This window comes from Piliocolobus tephrosceles, chromosome 21 (genome assembly GCF_002776525.5).
Source record: "Piliocolobus tephrosceles isolate RC106 chromosome 21, ASM277652v3, whole genome shotgun sequence".
In the NCBI taxonomy this organism is placed as follows: domain Eukaryota; kingdom Metazoa; phylum Chordata; class Mammalia; order Primates; family Cercopithecidae; genus Piliocolobus; species Piliocolobus tephrosceles.
Window position 1 is genome coordinate 40,119,229 of NC_045454.1, and position 753 is coordinate 40,119,981.

A 753-nucleotide genomic window follows, 5' to 3' on the forward strand; every position below is an offset into this window, starting at 1 on the left:
GGGGCCGCCGCTGCCGCCGCCGCCGCCGCGCTCGCCGCTGCCTCTCGCGTCCGCCGCCGCCGCCGCTGCCGCCGCGGTCTACTCCATGCCGCCGCCGCTCGGCCGGTCACCCTCGCCCGCCGCCGCCGCCGCAGCCGCCGCGCTGTGAAAGTGAAAGTTTAGACAAAGTTTGGAAGCGGCGCACTCCGGGGAGAGGGAGCGGGCGGGCGGCGCGGGCGGGAGGAGGGGCGCGGGGAGGGGCGGGCAGGGCGGGGGAGCGGCGGCCGGCGCACACACACACGCACACACATGCACACACACACACGAACACACGCACACGCGCGCGGGGGCGCACACCGACGCGGCCGCCCCGACACGTGCTGGCCCGCGTTCCAGCGCAGACACACGCTGACACACAGCGGGACTCGGACCCCGCCACACATGTCACGTCCAGAACGCCTGGCCACACGTTCCGCATTGGAACAACAAAGCACACTCGGACACCAATGCACACAAGGCACGGACACACAACCCCTACACACAGGCACTAACACACACGCCAGTCTGGGAAAACACCCACGACCCACGCTCTGACATGTACCATCCCACCATGGTATCCAGGCACACAACAAGGAACCACATATAGACATATACCAACGCAGGCGTCACGTAGACACACACTGAGATGCACGAAGACACACCAGTGCATGACACATAGAGATGCACACTGATGTACACACATTGATGCATGTTCCTGCAGAACACAGACACATG